This window comes from Petromyzon marinus, assembly GCF_048934315.1.
Source record: "Petromyzon marinus isolate PM22_M1 ecotype Great Lakes invasive population chromosome 84 unlocalized genomic scaffold, UKy_Petmar_22M1.pri1.0 chr84_unloc.3, whole genome shotgun sequence".
Lineage (NCBI taxonomy): Eukaryota > Metazoa > Chordata > Hyperoartia > Petromyzontiformes > Petromyzontidae > Petromyzon > Petromyzon marinus.
This window is the reverse complement of record NW_027422640.1, coordinates 1,675,690-1,694,227: the sequence shown is the minus strand read 5'-3', so window position 1 is coordinate 1,694,227 and position 18,538 is coordinate 1,675,690. Positions and strand designations below refer to the sequence as shown.

The 18,538-nt window shown below is 46.8% G+C and overlaps 2 long non-coding RNA genes across 2 annotated transcripts in view; both read right to left on the bottom strand.

Moving 5' to 3' along the window:
* Nucleotides 1-18,538, bottom strand: part of LOC142908446 (uncharacterized) — a 313,842-nt gene that overhangs the window by 118,050 nt on the left and 177,254 nt on the right. The window lies entirely within an intron of this gene.
* LOC142908445 (uncharacterized) lies at nt 11,081-18,258 on the bottom strand. The gene is made up of 3 exons (XR_012931769.1): nt 18,169-18,258; nt 15,740-15,832; nt 11,081-13,789 (listed from the first exon to the last, which is right to left on the bottom strand). It is a non-coding gene; the product is annotated as an uncharacterized LOC142908445 (long non-coding RNA).

The window sequence follows — 18,538 nt, the reverse complement described above, 5'->3', positions numbered from 1 at the left end:
TAAAACATAATAAAATAAAATTCTCACGACGTTTCGGCCACAACACAAGTAGCCTACTTCAGGTGAAGAAACAGAACTGTCAGGACGACAGCGCTTCAATGAACACTGCTAAGCTTGGCGGCGTCTTTTAAGCTGGGTGGGAGGAGCAGAGCGCCTTGACAAAGGAGTTTACATATCAACAGAAGAATTTATCATTGATGTAGCTGTGTTAATGTGTTGGATTAGCAGAGTGTTAAAGTCAGAAATTAGCATGTAACTGGGAGATTAGCATGTAACTGGTCACGGAAGTAGCTATGTTAAAGTCAGAGTTTACATATCAACAGAGGCATTTAGTATATTGACGCTAAAGAACTGCAACTACCCAACTGTCGTACAATAAGCCGATGTGAAAGAACTAAGAATAAACTACATCAATACAATACATGTACTCAATATATTCTTCAATAAGTTGAGCTATTAACGTAAAGTAACTGGGTATGCACTACACTGTATAATGAATACCAAATAGTAAACTGATTAAAAAAAACTAAAATATAAACTACATCAATATTCTAGATTTGAAGCTTTCGTGACTGCAAGGATCCATATTCTGGTTCTATTCGGTAAAGTCACGTAGGTAAAAATAAAATAACAAAAATCACGACGTTTCGGCCACAACACAAGTGGCTTTCATCAGGTGAAGGGACCGTACTGTCCAGAGGACAGCGTTGGAGTGAATACAGCCAAGCCCAGGTCGCGTCCTTTAAGCTGTGAGCTGCACCTGTGGTGACTGCTATATCGGGGAGACGAAACGACATGTCTCTGACCGAATTCGCGAGCACAAATCAGATTTGAAACACGGCAGAACAAATTCTTCTGCCGTAGCTGATCACTTACAACGCTGTGGATGATCACGATATTGTTTTCTCCGATACCAAGGTTCTCTGCAAACCCACGGGTTTTATTCAGAGATTTGTCCACGAGGCAATTCAGATTTACAAACACAGACACAATTTCAACCGAGAGGATGGTTTCAAATTAAGCAATCATTGGAAAGATGTTCTAAATCAAACCAAACATTATACTAATTTTCAATGGTACAGTATATTTTTTCAAGTAGTGGTATCCCAAACTTTAATAGCAGGTTATTTCCCTTCACACCAACATTATGTAAAATTCCCCCCCCCCCCAACCGTGCCGGTCCAGTACATCATTTTATGCTAATTCCTTTGTCAAGGCGTCTTTTGTTTCCTCCCACACAGCTTAAAGGACGCGACCTGGGCTTGGCTGTCTTCACTCCAACGCTGTCCTCTGGACAGTCCAGTCCCTCACCTGATGAAGGCCACTTGTGTTGTGGCCAAAACGTCGTGATTTTTGTTATTTTATTTTTACCTACGTGACTTTACCAAATATAACTAAAGAGTATACATCAACATTATCAATAAACTGAATATACTATCCAATCAGCTGAGCTACTAGCAATGAGTTACTATACATTACAATTCTATGCCGAAAAAAGTAGCGGTTTATTTTCAATGTTAGCACCACGGAAAGCGACAAGCTTTGTTCAGTCGGACGAGTCCATCTATGCTCGGAACGGAGGAGGGGGGAGAAAGAGAAACAGCCATGATGCGCTGCTCTATCCTGTGTTGCATTACAACTATGCTATAAACTAGACTACTATACATTACAACCTTCCAATCTAAACTACATTGTATAATATCGTATATACAGCCCAATGTAAGCTCTAACATTATGCATTATATTGATATGCCTCCAATTAAACTTTTTTTTATATATTACACGAATATACATCGTAATATACACTGCCATAGACAAACCCCACCATTGAATTATACAATGCATTACTATACACTACCCTATACTTTAGACTATAAAATATTAGACTTGTAATATTACACTATGTATTATTCTACCAACCCTACTCTATACAACACTGCTGTATATTCACTATACAATTATGATCCTATATATTGCCTTATGAATTATGTTAAACATTACACTGTTATACTATTTATTATTATACAACATGCTAAAAACCATACCATTGACCGTCGTGTGAAAGGTACTAAGAGGCAGTGCCAGCGAATGGACTGCAGTCTGAAAGTCACCGTAAAATACAATCAATCAAGAACCGAAATGGTTTATAACGTCTTTCCAATGGTTACAAAGCCAAAATCCATCTTCTCGGTTGAAATTGTCTGTGTTTGTATATGTGGATGGCCTCATGAACGAATCTCTCATGGTAGCCGGATGGCTTGCAGAGAACCTCCGTCTTGGAGAAGTCAATGTCATGTGAGCCCACTGAATTATAACAGTGATCTCCCACGGCTGAGGTATTCGGCCTACTGTGCTTCAAGTCTGCTTTATGTTTACGGATGCGGTCCGAGATATGTCGTTTGGTTTCTCCAATGTAGCTGCTACCACAGAGGCAACTTAGTTTGTAGACGCCCGGGTACTGTATGTCTGGAACCACATCTTTTACAGACGGAACCAGATCACGGATTTTATGTACTGTGTTGAATCGGACCTGGATCTTGTGTTTATTCAGGATTTTGGAGATCTTTTTTGTGACCCCCGCAATGTAGGGTAAGGTCATGGTTTTGAATGGCTCCTCAAGAGGATCCTTCTTCTTGGTTGGAGTGATGGCTTTGTGGATTGTGTAGTCGGAGTAACCATTAGCCTTGAGAGCTTGGTGTACGTGCTCGAGTTCACTGGCAATGTGTTCCTGGTCGGAAATGCATTGGGCACTATGGTATAGAGTCTTGATGAGGGAATTCTTCTGGGATGGATGGTGGTGGGAATCCGGTTTTAAGTAAGCATCCATATGGGTAGTTTTCCTAAAGACGCTGCCAAGCTTAGCAGTGTTCATTGAAGCGCTGTTGTCCCGACAGTTCTGTTTCTTCACCTGAAGAAGGCTACTTGTGTTGTGGCCGAAACGTTGAGGGAGAATTTTATTTTATTGTTGTATCTTTATTTTTTTATTTCCATTCTACGTGACTTTACCGAAAGAACCCAGAAAATGTACCAATAATTAAATTTAAATGTACAATTTTATTGGGAGACTGTCATTGTCTCGGTGTGGTCTGGAAATGTGTATTGCTGTTGTTTTACTGCCTTTCCAAAGCTTGGGATCTGATGTAATTTGAACTTGCATGCTATTATGTATTATTAAGTGACGCCACGGTGGTGTGATGCTATCTTCCTCGGCTGGTATGCAGGAGTTTGGGGGTCCGACCCTGATACCTGCTGTACATGTGGAGTGTTCAAGTTCTCTCCGTGGACACATGGAGATTTTCTCTGGGTCCTCCAGTTTTTCCCTCCACATTTAGAAACATCCGTTTAGATTATTTTGCTACTATAAATTTTCAAGTGGTAATCCACTTCCTCGAGCTATTATATGTGGCCAGGTCGCTTCTGAAAAACAAGATAATAGCTCTGGGCCTTACCTGGTATGATAAAACAGAGTTTATTTTGTTTCCATATTTTTAAGTGATTTGTTCACCTTTACTATAGTTTGCACTCTTATCGTGTATTTATATTGGTTGTTGTAACTTCCTGTCCTGTCTTGACTCCACTCATTGGATTACTCCAATATAAAGATTCAGATTCTGCTATTAGGTGTAGATTTGTATTTGTATATTCAGCCTTAACCGAGTACCCATCGCAGTGTGTAAACATCAGCAGTGCGGAGACAAAGGTGGCCGAGCATGGCACTGGCCACACCACACCCTCGTGTGCCATGTCAGCCTGAATAGGTGCTCACTAACTGCACTTTCCCCAACAGCCTGTGTAGACTACATGAGGGATCTGTGTATGGTTTCCTTGTGTGTGTGTACTGTATATGGGGGATTTGTGTTGTATTTGTGTCTGGGGGTAGCCGTGACTGTAGGTGGTGATGATGAAACACGGAAACAGAGAAGAGACTCCCAGTGACCCCCACTCCTGCGCTCTCAGTTTCAGCGCATTGAGCTTTTGGTGCAGGTGGTTTAGTAAATTTCCATATGGCTCACTCCACTTCCTTCTCTTGCTTGTCAAGCATTCAAACTTCTCGCATGGACTACGTGCTGGAGAATACAAACTCGGTGTAACTCACAAGAGGACTCTCCTGGTTACTCATGCGGCGTTGCCATTTAAAGGTTTCAATATTATTGCATATTTTTGATATTGTACCCAATACTTTCATCGACCTACTAATGGTGTCACGAGACTAATAATATAATCTGTTTGGATATCTCATGATGCAGTGCAAGCATTTGTGTTAGAAAGTGGCCCACAAAAGTGGATATCACAGGGCTTACCAGTCAAATGCCTTCCACTGACACTCAGTTTCAGACAGACCCATAAACTCACAGAGATCCACAGACTCACATTGATATATAAAGACGCATGTTGATACAAAAAGACAAACAGCGAAATGTACTCGCACTGAGCTAGACGTACAGGGTTGCATAGACTCAATAACAACCGCCATTCGCCACTAAGTGGCGGTTACATCACCACGACGCTTGTGCCAGGCCATGTGTATAGACTCGCACAGAGGCACACAGACAGTCTCGCTTCGACAAACACACTCACAAAGAGGCTCGTATATCAACTCAAAGCTACAGACTCACGAAAACGTCCAGACTCGTACACAGAGCCACTCCCCCACTAGCCCCGGCCACTCTACCACTAGAGATGCCCATTCCCGACTAGACCCGCACACTCCGCGACGAGGCCCGCCCACTTCCTCAATTAGTCCAACCCACTTCACCACTAGCCTTGCCCACTCCAGTCGTAGCCCCCACTCCACCACTAACCCAGCCCACTACCATTTAGATCCGCCAAATTAATAACTTGCCACGTCCACTATATCACTAATACCTCCCACTATTATCCCACTGCTAGTTCATTTTCTCATTTTTAACCGTCTGGACCACCAATTCTCGTCGTCTTGGTCTCCCTGCATCAGCCCTCACTCCCCTCCAACAAATAAAAAAGACTTCCCACAAGTTATTTTCAATCTCCCATTTATTCTCACACTTTGCCTCTCCTCCATCAACTTTACTGGCTTCCCGTTCACGACCATTGTCTTTTCAAATGTCTGATGCTCATCTTCAAATCTCTCTATGGCCTTGCCCCACCTTCTCTTGCCTCTCATCTCCTTCCATGTCCCCTCTCGTCCTCTGTTCCCAATATTCTCTGTTCCTCCATCTCCCTGCGTCCAAATCTTCTCCCTGCACACCTACACTGGAATAATCTTCCCCAGCACATTAAGTAGTCCCCCTCCTTAACCTCATTCTGTTCCTCTCTTAAAGCCTCACCGCTTCTCCATTTCCCATTCTCTACCTCTCCCTCCCCTATCATTTTGTCTTCTGTTTTCAGATGGCTGATGTAGATGCAGAGTAACAACTACAATTTCACATTCAGGTGGTCAAGCCAGATAACCACGTCAAGAGTAGCGCAGTGTGTCATTGTCATGTGGATCGGACATTGCTTCATTGTATGTTGATTGGTCTGTTCTGGATGACCACAGTTGAACACTGGAGAGTTTTTAATTTTCCATTTGTGCATCAGGTATCTGCATCTGCCATGGTTTGTGCAGTGGATGCGGTTTAGGGTGGACCATGAGCTTCTTGGAAGATCAAACCCAGGGATCTGCCTTGGGCCTTTCACAAGGTGTTCGTTAACATCTCGCCACCAGATGAAGTGAACACCACTACGGTGTGCTCGGGATGGGTGTTCAGTCGTGATCATTTTAATCCATTCTATCTCACACCTGCCCACCGTGTCGTGGCAGTTTTTCTATTTTTCCTGCATTGCATTTTTCATTTCAGAAAATATTTCATCTGGAAAATCCATTGCGATAGAATATCTTACGTGCAACGTTGCACAGGAATATCGGGTGGAGCAGCTGCAGTGCTTAGAGCACCGGCACTAGAAACCCATGGCCTGAAATCAGTCGAGTGACAGAAGAATCGGTCCTGCCCCCCTCGCTTCACCAACCCATAATGGGCGTAATGGTGAAATATAGCAAGAAAGCATTACTACAGATAATATGTAGGAAGGCCTTTATCCAACAGTACAGCAAGCGGGTCTGTGAATTCCATCTGTTGCAGAACTGTGAGTGTTATCCTCTCATGTGCAACGTGGAGTTTCTCCCGGTACTCTGGTTCCCTCCCACACAAAGCCAAACACCTGTTTCATGGAAATGGTCAGCCGTCCCAGGGCAGGAATTTCTTAAAAAATTAGTCTTGGGATGCCGGTGATGTTTTCGTAGATAGATGGACAACATTGTTATCATTATATTTGTAATTCTCTCTCTCTCTCTATGCTAGGAGCACTCTTTCCCTCTCCTCCACACAAAAAGCTAAGACAAAGAACCCCTAATAGCCATACAGGCTCTAGAGTCAAGTGCTCTTTGGGACAATGGCTCAGCCTATTTCTTATATCGTAACACCCATGTCCCCAAAATGCAGCTCTCCCCTGAGCGCCGTCTTCAGCAAATACACTCGGCTCCACATTCTCCTTTACTGCATCAGTCCATCTCTTTTCCAGCCTGTGTGATGTCCGTTTATAACCCTCTATCTGCCCCAACATAAGCTACTTGAGCATGTGGTGGCTGGGTATGTTGGCTAGATGACCCAGTCAACTCAAGCATTGCCCGTCGGAAGAGCTCACGTGATGTGAGCTCACAATCCAGCCTGGTTAAACCAAGGATGGATGGGCATAAGTAGGAGAGGGGGGCGATGCCAACCCCAACTGCAAGTGATGATGAAATTATTTATTACAACTTTCATCAGCTGGCTGAAACCAGGCCACTGTCGGTTTTAATGGGGTCCGAGATGGACACCCACCACCAGAGTGGAAGACTCTCAAGCGCATCTTCCTGTGACCAGGCCACCATTACCTGACTCCCGATAATGGGGAGGTGAGCCCACCGTTACTTGAGATTCGCAGCTTCCCACACCGCATTCATTGTTTTATTCAAAAGAAGAGCCACTCCCTGTTTTGCAGTTTCCAATCCCATGTTTAGGACTGTCCATGCCTCAGTGGTTGGTACTATGCAACCTACGACTAAAACTAAAACGGACATCCAGAACGCAATGAGAAGAGGAGGAGGCACTCGAGAACAAAGAGACGAGGAAGTATGAAGAGGAAATCTTCAGCAGAATCAGGGGGGCAAAAATTAAAAACCTTAGTATAGCAGGGAGAGAGATCGCGGAGACACGGACTTTGGAAACAAGTTGATTTGCAACTTGCAGCAACAAAAACATCATCGTCAACATCAACATAATGACTCATTCCTATTGGGTTCCAGTTATGGTGGTTGCTTTGGTGACGGTGGTTACTACGATGATTGCTGTGGTGATGGTGGTTTGCTGCTAGAGTGAATGTGGTTTCTATGCTGTGATTGCAACTATGTTGATGGTGATTGCTGTGTTGTCGTTGCCATATTGGTGGCTGTGGTGATGGTGGTTGTTGCTAGACTGATTGTGGTTGCTACGCTATGGTTGCTGACAGTGATGGTGGTAACTACGGTGATTACTGTGGTGATGGTGGTTGCTGCTATGGCGATGGAAGTTGCTATAATCATGGCGGTCTCTACGGTGACCATCGCGGTGATGTTGGTTGCCGCGATTGCTACGGCCGTTGCCGTGGAGATGCACGCAGTGGTCCTGGCAGTGGGGCAGATCCAGGAGCTCCTGGGCGAAGGACTCCTGGGTGCGAGTCCAGGACAAGACGCGAGTCTCTCCACTGGAGAACTCCGCCTTGAGAGATTCACAGTTACGCGATCAGAGCTGCCTCAACGCATCCAGGGGGTCCTGAGAGACACGGAGACTCGTGAACTCGCACAAAGACGCACGCTAAGACTCGCAAATAAACTCACCTCATGATTCACAGACTCGCACAGAGACACGGAGGCTTAAACAGAGACTCACACAGACTCACAGCTTCACGAGCAGCGCTGCCACTCGCTCACAACTCGCCCACCCGCTCACCCACTCACTCACCCTCCCACCAGCCAGTTACCCATTCACCATCCAGTAATTCACCTACCCCTTCACCACCCACCCACTCAACCGCCTGCTCACCCACTCGCTCACCCAGCCGCTCACCTCCTAACCCATCCACCACTCATACACCTACCCGCTTGCTCGCTCACCCACTCACCACCGGTTCACCAACTCGCTCGCCGATTTGCTCACCACTCACTCGTCCACCAACTCGTCCACCCACGCTCTCAACCACTCACTCACCATCCACCCATTCCTTCATTCACACACTCACCAACCACCTACTCACCTGCCCATCCACTCACCAACCCACCCGCTCACCTACCCACCCACTCACCCACCCACTCACCCGCTCACCCGCTCACTCACGCACTCACACACCTGCCATCTGCTTACCCACCCACCCACTCACCCACCCGCTTACTCACACACCCGCCACCTGCTCACTCACCCACCCGCTCGTCCACCCACCCGCTCACTCGCTCATTCACCTACTCACACACCCACCATCTTGCTTACCCACCCATCCACTCACCCAATCGCTTACCCACTCACTCACCACCCTCCTGCCCACCCGCCCACCCACTCACCAACCATACCCGCTCACCAACCCAAGTGCTCAACCACCCACCTGCTCACTCACCCACCCACTCCCACCCCTGCCACCTGCTCAACCACCCACCCACTCACCCATTCGCTCACCCACTCACTCACACATCCAACCCAACCACTCACCACCCACCCATTCATTCATCCACCCACTCACCACCCACCCACTCACCACCCACCCACACCCACCTGCTCACCCACCCATCCATCCACACATTCACCCGCTCACCCATCCACACATTCATCCGCTCACCCACCCACACATTCATCCGCTCACCCACCCACACCCATCTGCTCACTCACCCGCTCTTGGGAGAATAGACTTTTAGCTAGTAAAACATCTGTAAACAAATCAGGATTACTTGTTTTACAGATGATAAAATAGATCAGTAGACAGGGGCTGTATGCGTTTCTACGTTGTAATTTATATTCTGCACAAAGGCGACTCCACAGCAGCTGTGGCGAGGCAAGGCCGGCGATCACGAGAGCCAGATGACAGCAGATAACTCGAGAGACGCACGCGTTATCGTCTAGCTGTGGGTGTGCTCAACTGCGCGTGTGTTTGTGGCTAAATGCGAGAATGTGGATCAGTGTGTTATTAAATTACGAGGCTGCAATAAGATCCTTGTATGTATGTCGACCTTCTGTTGCACCGTGCTTAGCCAACCGTGATAATCGGACATTACTCAATTGTATTTTACATCGAGCAATCAGCACCCCTACGTGCAGAGCAAAGCCGCTTGCAGGTGAAATGCTGAGTCGCCTTCTTATTGTGCAAAAAAAGTTGCCACTGGGGGTGCCCTTTAGAAGTGCAAAGGGGATTGCATTTCTCGCAAACCACGTGGCCCAGCTTTGCCCTTGAGAGGCAGTCGCGCCGTGCAGGCGTCCCAGTGTCAGCCCTGTCACCACCGTCACCACCATCACCACCGTCACCATCGTCACCACCGTGACTATCGTCACCACCGTGACTATCGTCACCATCGTCACTATCATCACCACCCACACCATTGTTACCACCACCGTCACCACTTTCACCATCGTTACCACTGTCACCAACGTCACCACCCACACCATCGTTACCACCATCACCCTCCACGTGTAGGATTCACGGCATTTGAAGGGACAGGGAGTCATCTTAGATGAAAAACCATACATAGGTGTGCAGCATGCATGCACCCACGCTCTCCAACTTATCTAGACCAACAGCTCAGAAAAACTGAATTTGTGACCAAGTTGTCGTTTAGACCGGCGGTCCCCAACCTTTTTGGCACCAGGGACCGGTTTCGTGGAAGACATTTTTTTACGGACTGGAGGGGGGGTCATCATTGGGCCTTTCCCCCTTTTCAAAGAAGCTCTCCAGCGACGTTTGTTTTTTGCTCATTTTGGCGAGGGTTAGCTTGTGGGCTTTATACCAAAACTGTGACTGAGACAAGTGCGCAGTGCGGGAGAGAGGCGTGGACGGAAGTGGTAAATACAATAATGGGCAGGCCACGCGCAGACTATAATAAGTTACGGATTCCGACTTCTCATAAGGAGCGCGCAACCTAGATCCCTGGCATGCGCAGTTGACAGTAGGGTTCGCGCTCCTATGAGAATCTAATGCCGCCGCTGATCTGACAGGAGGCGAATCTCAGACGGTAATGCAAGCGATGGGGAGCGGCTGTAAATACAGATGAAGCTTCACTCGCTCACCCACCGCTCGCCTCCTGCTGTGCGGCCCGGTTCCTAACAGGCCACGGACCGGTATCGGTCCGCGGCCCGGGGGTTGGGGACCCCTGGTTTAGACCACAGACTCAAAGCGTTGAGAACACGTGGCCGTCCCAGCAACAGGCAGCAGTGAGACAAAGACAACTGTGGACCGGTTTCGTCTAATTAGGACTCATTAGTGCAGGACGGTAATCAATACTTTCTCTTGCCATATGCCTCTGGCAGCCCCATATATGGAGATGACCTTTACACTATGGTGACTCCATAGACAGTTGTCTAAAGGTAACAGTAATCAAATCTGTAAATGATGAGAAAACCAATCACAACAAATATAAATTATGCAGGCTGGAAACAATAGATTTCACAATGGTATCAGTGAAAATAGTATACTTGTTTTTTTACGGTAAAGTCACGTTTACACGTTCAGATACAAAAACACTCCGCATGTACCCTCCCCGAGCGAATCCAAGTAATTAAAATAAAACAAAAACAGCACCATGCATTACTGCTCTACTTTGTAGTCGCGAAAGTCTAGTGTGCCAAGTCTTGATCAAATCGTGTTTATGCATATACACGTGCCTGAGTAAACATTTTAACGATGATAATCCTCTAAAATTGAAAAAAACATCGCATTAAGAAGATGTGTGTGGGAATATTTACAAGGCCTAAAAGTTGCACAGCGCATACGACTTAGGGGTCTATAGCTGTACGCACTGCCGTGCAGTTGAAATCCTTTGTGAGAAAAAAATCACACGCGGACAGAGTTATTTGTGGTTGGCGCACTGCTTTATGAACCACATATGTATTAGACAGTCACCCACAGAAGTTGATATAACAGAGCTACCTCTAATTACAAATGTAATTTTCTTCTTGATTTCCCCACATCTGCCCTCATTCCCCTCCACCAAATAAAAAAATATTCTGCACGAGTTATTTTCAATCTCCCCTTTAATTCTCACACTTTGCCTCTCCTCCTTCAACTCCAATGGCTTCTCGTTCACTACCACTGTCTTTTAAAATACCTGTCGCTGGTCTTTAAACCTCTCCATGGACTTGCCCTACATAATTTTGCCTCTTTCATCTCCTTCCATGTCCTCTCTCGTCCTCTTTGTTCCCAATCTTCTGTCTCTGTCCCTCTTCTTTGTGCCAAACCTCATTTATGGTCCATCTACTTAACCTTCTTCCATTCCTCCCTTAAAGCCTCACCTCTTCTCCATTGCCCATTCTCTACCTCTTCTCTCCCCTTAAGCCTCCACTCCTTCTCGTCCCTACTCTTCTCCGATCCCATTGCTGTCTATCGCTGTCACTTATTCCTCAAACTTTGTACACCCCTGCCATCTAAATCATTCCATTCTGTCACCGCCTTGTGCTTGTTATGTCAAGAGAGAAGGCACTCTATAAATATACACCAAAGCCACCACCGCCACCACCGTCACCACCGCCACCAAGAAAAGGAACAGATTTATTTGTTGGGTCTGGAAGTGGCCAAAGTGCAAGTCGGCCATGAAAAAAATTTACATTTAAAATTACACCGCCACCAATTAAAACATTAAACACAAACACAAAGGTTGTCTGTATAACCTCAACGGCCTCTTGAGGCAAGTGCTTTTAGCGAGCAACTATGAAAGCCAGCATGGTACACAATGGGGAGGGTGGCCAGCACCATGCCTGGCCGCCTTTATCTCCCGAGTAGTGATGTTTACACACCGCACCAGGTACTCATTGGAGGCTGAGTCGACCTCGGGTTAGCCCAAAACCACTTTAGTTCATCGGTACTGGTGTTGCCAAGTTCATCGCGCAATACGCGAAACACTATACAATTACCGGATAATACGCATACCCACACAGGCTTGTGCATGTGTGGGTGGGTTATTTATACAGCAGTATGCAGCATGGCAGTCAGTCGGCACCTTCCGCAATGCACGTTTGTTATTCATGAGGGTGCACATCCTGATGTATTCATTGGCTGATCACCCGAAGCCACCGTGTGAGCTGAGAGTTTCTCGATCTTACCGGGTACTCGATAGAGCTGAGAAATGCACTGCGGTCAATACTCAGAGTCAACATTTAGAGGTAGAGACCCAGAGATGAAGAGAATCCTTAGCAGCCCGTACATATTAATGGATAGCAGTGATGGTCCCAGCTGCTGACTTGTACACCAGGGGTGAAGAATTGAGACAAGGCTGTGGTCCCAACATAATTTCACTCCTTCCATTTGTTTTGTATTGAGTGGCATCCTGACGGGTACGACACGGTTCAGACGCGGCCACCAGCTCAAAAAACACGTACAGAACAAACCCTGCGCAGAGAAGCATGCAGAGACGCGTGCTCGAAATTACACCAAGACAGAGGAACGCGCAGATGAGAGAACATACACAGAGGTAAGATCCCTCCTCATGTTGACCATGATGAGAAGGAAAGAGCAACACGCAGATGAAAACGTTTCTGGAAGTGACGATGGCTGATGATCAAGAGTAACTTGGAGGGGAGGAGGAGGTGGGAAGCTCATGCACAGGAGGTGCTGGGGCCGATTGTCACAGCGCAGGCGTCACGAGAAGTGACGTTGGTTTGGGGAGGCCTTCATCAAACAGTGGATTTACCACTGGTGATGATGCCCATAATGATGATGAATGCATGGGCAGTCCACTCACATTCGTGCATAATCAGGTGCAAGTCCAATCCCCTAGTCACCCCTCCACTAATCTCACTCCCCGAGTCACCCCTCCACTCACCTCACCCCCATTCCCCGAGTCACTCTCACCTCGACTTCTCCACTCTATCGCCAGTCGCCCTGAAGAGGCCCAACTCCAGAGCCTCCCCCCAGTGCCACGTTCACTCTCAGCACGAACATCGTGCGGTGCCACCCCCTCCTCTGCTGCATCCCTCCAACTCTTCCTCCGCCATTGCGAGAATCGGCTCCACGAAGGGTCCCACGCTGTCCCCGTCCCTCAATGGACTCGTGTCCTTTGTTGATGAAGGCCATTTAATAAAATAATGAAAATTAATTATGCACACACACAGGTCACCAAAGTAGCCTCAATAGACATGTTAGGGCAAGTTGTGGAGCCTTGTGCTGTGGAACACACGAGGGGGTGGTATGTATTTTGTATGTTGAACTTCTTTTGCACGGTACGTAGCCAACCGTGCTAATCGGAGGTGCAGGGGAAGGGCAACAAAGTAAGCACAAAAAGTAGTTCTAAAGAAATGAGTTTTCAATCTAGATGTAAAAGTGCACAGCTCCAGTGGCTTCTAATATCAGAAGGAAGAGCGTTCGAGATGGCCGCAGAAGCGCTTCTGAAAGTGCGATGCAGCGACTGTCTTTGTTCGATGGTTCGCAAAAATCCGTTGTGGGGATGTGATGTGGCCAACACCATGCACGCGGCCACCTTTGTCTCTCCCAATTGCTGATGTTTATTAAAGACACTGCACCAGGTACTCTTTAGCGGGTGAGTCGACCGAGGGAAGGTCCAGGACTGGGTCACACAGACACACACACACAGAAAAAGATGCCCTATGTCAAATCCAGAGGCTTCTAAGAAAATGGAGGTGTAAGATGGACACAGCTATTACATGGATGAAGGTGTAATACAGATATTTGTGTTAACATGGTGCTGCTCACCTGAAAACAATAACAAAAATCCCACCACTCATTCATCTGTTTAATCTTTGATTGGAAAACGCTGGGCGAGACCTGCAACATGCTACTGAGCTCACCTCTTCACTCACCTACTCACCCACTATTGCTATGTCATCCACACACCCACACACTCGCTTATCTTAACAGACCTCAATAATTGACATTTAGCTCCTGAAGATATTGCTACATGCAATAAAACGCGAGTGTGTGAGTAATTGATTGAATGTGTAAGTGAGCGTCTGGTTGCGTGAATGAGTGAGCATCTGAGTGCGTGTGTGAGTGTGTAAGGTGAACGGTAGTGTATCGGCGAATGTGCTGTGCTACAAATCTGGTGATCCGAGTTCAAATTTCGCTCACCAGTCTATGGGTCCCTGTGTAAGTCTTTACCTCTCTGTAAGTCTATGGGTCTCTGTGTAAGTCTATACCTCTCTGTAAGTCTATGCATCTCTGTGAGTCTACGGGTCTGGTAAGTTTACTGGTCTCAGTGTGAGTCCATGGGTCTCAATGTGAGTTCATGGGTATCTGTTATCATCATCTGTGTTTGAATGAGTCGATGGCTCTGTGTGATTGACTCCAAGTCTCTCTGTTCGAGTGAGTTTATGGCTTTCTGTGCGAGTCTATGTCTACGTGACTTTACCGAAATAACCAAAGAGTAATTCCTGCAGTCACGAAAGTGCCAAATCAAGTTTGAGTCTATGTCTCTCTGTGTAAGTGAGTACAACATATCCTTGCTTAACGCGGGGGTTGCGTTGTCGAAAATTGCTGCTTAAAGCTATTTTACGTCAAGCAGAAAACTTTTCTACAAGGAAAAACGGTAAAGGGGGAGGCTCCGTTTTAGCACAATATAACTTTTATTATTATTTTTAATTGAGAGTACAGTACACTGTTTTCTATGTTTATTTTAAATGTGTTGTGTATATGTAGAAGATCTATATTATAATCTTTATTTATACTGGAGGAATCTAAAAAGCCCTTTTTCACAGATTTCCAGTTGGGGTGGTACAGAAAGTTACAAGAACAAACGATGCAAAAACACAATCGAAGTGAAAAGTATAGGAAAGGTAAGCAAATCACAAAAAAACTATTTTTTTATCTTACCTAGTAAAGCCCTCTAAGCTATTAGCTTCTATTTCAGAAGCGAACTGGCCACAAATGATAGATGAATGAAGTAGCTTATGACGTGGAAATTCATAGCAGCCAAATAATAATAAAAAATTGTGTTACATTTATCAATATACATACAAAGGACATGAAAGGGAGATATGATGAGTGAAAACTATAAGGGAGTGAGTGAGATGACACTACACACAGATGCTGGAACAAAGGCTAAGGAAGAGGATGACACGCCACGTAACACAGTGCGCACCGGTACAGCATCAGCTCCCAGCAATACAGAACAACGCTGCCAACACCCACACCACTCATAAGAGCAGTCCGTCATGTGCTAATCGAGTTATAGTGGGTGTGGTGTGCGCTAAGCGAAACACATTACATAAAAGACGAGGATGTACTGCATATAGTCCTCTGCGTGAGTGAGTCTATGTCTCTCTGTGTGAGTCTGTGCGAGTGACTCAATGGTTCTCTGTGTGGGTGAATCAATGGTTCTCTGTGTGGGTTAATCAATGCTTCTCTGTTTGAGTGAGTCTATGTGTCTCCATGTGAGTGAGCCTATGGCTCTGTGTCAGTGAGACTTTGGCTCTCTGTGTGAATGTACTCTGTGAGTGAGTCTATGGCTCTCTGTGGGAGTAAATGGGTCTCCATCTTGCTCCCTGCCCAGTGCGTCCACCTGGTTGAGCTGCAGAAGTCTATTGTTCACCGCTCCAGACCGCACAGATATCCGACGTCCACCTCCAGCACAGTTACCAGCAGATTCTTAAACCTGGTAGTGGAAGTAAGGACACGAGAGGGGTAATAGTCAACCACCATTACCACCATCAATACCACCATTACAACCACAAAAATCACCACTATTGTTAACACCACCATCAATATCACCACCTCCACCACAACGATCACTATCAAAATTACAATCACAATACTCTTTGGTTCTTTTGGTAAAGTCACGTAGGTAGAAAAGATAATAGATCACGACGTTTCGATCGCAACACAAGCAACCATCATCAGGTGAAAAAATATAGCGAGAAAGCTGCTGAAACACGAAGTTATATTGGCTTGAGATAAGCTCAGCCCAAGGGTAAGTGGGCGGGGCTAGAGGTAGAATTTGCATGTAAATACAACACCACATCGTGGAAAAGGAAAGAGAGACACAGACACCGAGAGACATCCACACACAGAGGCACACACAAAGAGACACACGAGAGATGCATATAGAGAAAAACACACCGGCAGAGAGATACCCACACAGACAGATGCAGAGAGAGATATACACAGAGAGAATTACACAATTGCCCATGAATTACTATGGTGTGACAATGCCAATTACCAATGTCAAAGGGAACATCAATGAATGGTAAATGTGGGGTAATATCCCCAGAAGAGCATGTAGACTACATTAAAAAAAAAATCAGGCAATATAATATCACATATGGGTTCAGTTTAAAGTTTACTTATGACAAATAATACTGAAATAATTGTGCTCAATAGATATTCTTAATGGCCAAGTTACATAAACATCACGGAATCACTTAAGCTGACCATTTAAAAATACATTAATTCCAAGATGTTGAGCAAAGGAAATTGTTTGGAAGTTCATCTCACACCAAGTACATGTTACTATAAATCTAAATCTGCATAGTTCTCGACCAGCAAAGTCGCAAACATGTTTTAACACAAGCAAGGAGTTCGGTGTAAAGCTGTTAAGCAAATTAACCACTGCACACGGTTGTAAAGCTCTCTGGCTCAAAGACAGCACTCTACCAAGAGTCACGACGCAGCTGCGCACGCCGCATGACAATAGGCAGAGTGAGTGAATCTAAGTAGACACTGACCCTGTCAAATGGGATCCCATGTCTAGAGTATTTGTGGCTGGTGCTACACATTTCTAACGTGATTAGCCATTTAGCTGATCTATCATTTGTGGAAAGGTCGCTTCTGGAAAACAGCCACATAGCTCAGTGGGTCTCACCTGGTAAAATAAAAATAGTTTATAGAGTTCGTTCTGCCTCAACGCGTGTTTTCATAACGCCATTTGGATATGGCACGATGAATGTATTAGGGAACACGTTTTATAACGCGGATGCTAAGTGGATATAACGCGATTGAGTTAACAGAACCACGTCGCGCGAGTAGGAATGTGCGGTTGTACGGCTGCCTGGGCACAGCGTCACACGAGGCATTGGGATGCTGCTGGATGCTTCCTGATGCTCCCCACGCGCCTCAGTCTTTGTTCAGCCGACACACGCATCTCACGCTGTTATCACGGACTGTGCTTTACCCTGTATTAGTCATTGTAATGAGGGAATTTACACAACGCGGTGTTATTCAGCAACGCAACTACCGCGTTATAGAACACTGCAGTAAATATTGTCGCGGTGTGGAAGGAGCAATGAACGTCATCTTGTGGCATGGAAAGGCATCGCAGCCCTAGCGAGCAGCCAGAGACAAAGCCTGCACGCACGGCAAAGTTGTGATTGACCCGGGGACTATTAGCAAGTGACACGTGTGGACTAATGGTTCCTCTAAATTACGATGTTGACGTTGGTTATAACGTGCTACAAATATGCTGAACGCACATCGCATTAGCTCTGACTAATAGCGGACTTTTTTTAAAGTTATCGTTTACAATGGTTAATTTGTATATCATGCCAAGTGAGTAATTTGCGTGTGGACCCTGACAGCGGCACTCAATGTCCAACTCTTGCGAATGCTCTCAGGGGATCTTTACCGTGCGCTGCGTTCACTCACTCAGCCCCAATCTCCCTGTCGTGAACTCATCACTCACCCACTCACTCACCTCACCCTTCAACTCACTCACCCTCCTCACCTATTAATTCTCCTCATTAACTCACTCACCCTGAAATCCACTCCCTCACCCCCCCCTCCATCACCCGGCACTCACCGCCTGTCCGTGACCACCTCTCCCGTGCCTACAACCACAAACACCACCACCACCTCTCCCGTGCCTACAACCACAAACACCACCACCACCTCTCCCGTGCCTACAACCACAAACACCACCACCACCTCTCCCGTGCCTACAACCACAAACACCACCACCACCTCTCCCGTGCCTACAACCACAAACACCACCACCACCTCCTGCTGCTGCTGCTGTCGCGGTCTCCGCATAGCGCCGCGCGCCCAGGCGGAGGCCTCGCGGCCCAAGAGCGGCGCCACGGCTCCCCCCCTCCCGCTCCTGACCCCTCCCCCTCGTCCCTCCTGGCCCCTCCCCCTCGTCCCTCCTGGCCCCTCCCCCTCGTCTCTCCTGGCCCCTCCCCCTCGTCCCTCCTGGCCCCTCCCCCTCGTCCCTCCTGGCCCCTCCCCTTCGTCTCTCCTCCCGCTCGCGACGTGGAGTGAACTCGGCCCCGCCCCCACCGCCCCCCCCACCCTGCGCGCCCCCGCCGCCCATTGCAAGAATGGCGGGAAGCGGTCGCGGGGCCGACCGCGCGCCGCCTCTCGCGTGATT